Source organism: Morone saxatilis, unplaced genomic scaffold, assembly GCF_004916995.1.
Source record: "Morone saxatilis isolate NCDOM2014 unplaced genomic scaffold, NCSU_SB_2.0 Contig15, whole genome shotgun sequence".
NCBI lineage: Eukaryota > Metazoa > Chordata > Actinopteri > Moronidae > Morone > Morone saxatilis.
Genome location: NW_023339707.1, coordinates 26,064,210 through 26,064,623, shown reverse-complemented (window position 1 = coordinate 26,064,623; position 414 = coordinate 26,064,210). Strand labels below are relative to the sequence as shown.

Here is a 414-nt window from a genome sequence, read left to right as displayed (position 1 = left end):
TGGTTATAGGGGTGGTGGTTATAGAGGTCAAAGATAAAGACTTCCCACAAAATGAAAAGGGCCGCAGATTCACAAAGGCAAACTATTACATAGTAATGAAAAATGGTGAGAGGGTGAACAGGTCTTGGTTAGTCTACAGTGAAAGTGCAGACCGTGTTTTTTGCTTTTGTTGTCGCCTTTTCGGAAAACAAAAACAACTGAGTGAGGAAGGATTTAATTTAACCCTGGAATAACAAATGTCAAGTCTTTACTAATATTGTATAACCAAGGTCATATGAATCTTTGTTAAGAGTTGAAGAGTCAAGATTATCTTGTCAGTGAGAACATGCATTAGTCAGGGGCTGAAGAAGATCAGGAAAACTAAAGTTGAAACAAATTCAAATCTATTTGCACACATCCATGCCTTAGGACAAT

General features: G+C 37.2%; 1 protein-coding gene across 1 annotated transcript in view; it reads right to left on the bottom strand.

Annotated features, from left to right (window-relative positions):
- Positions 1 to 414, bottom strand: part of pcsk1nl (proprotein convertase subtilisin/kexin type 1 inhibitor, like) — a 4,301-nt gene that overhangs the window by 2,875 nt on the left and 1,012 nt on the right. The gene's annotated exons all lie outside the window — the stretch shown is intronic.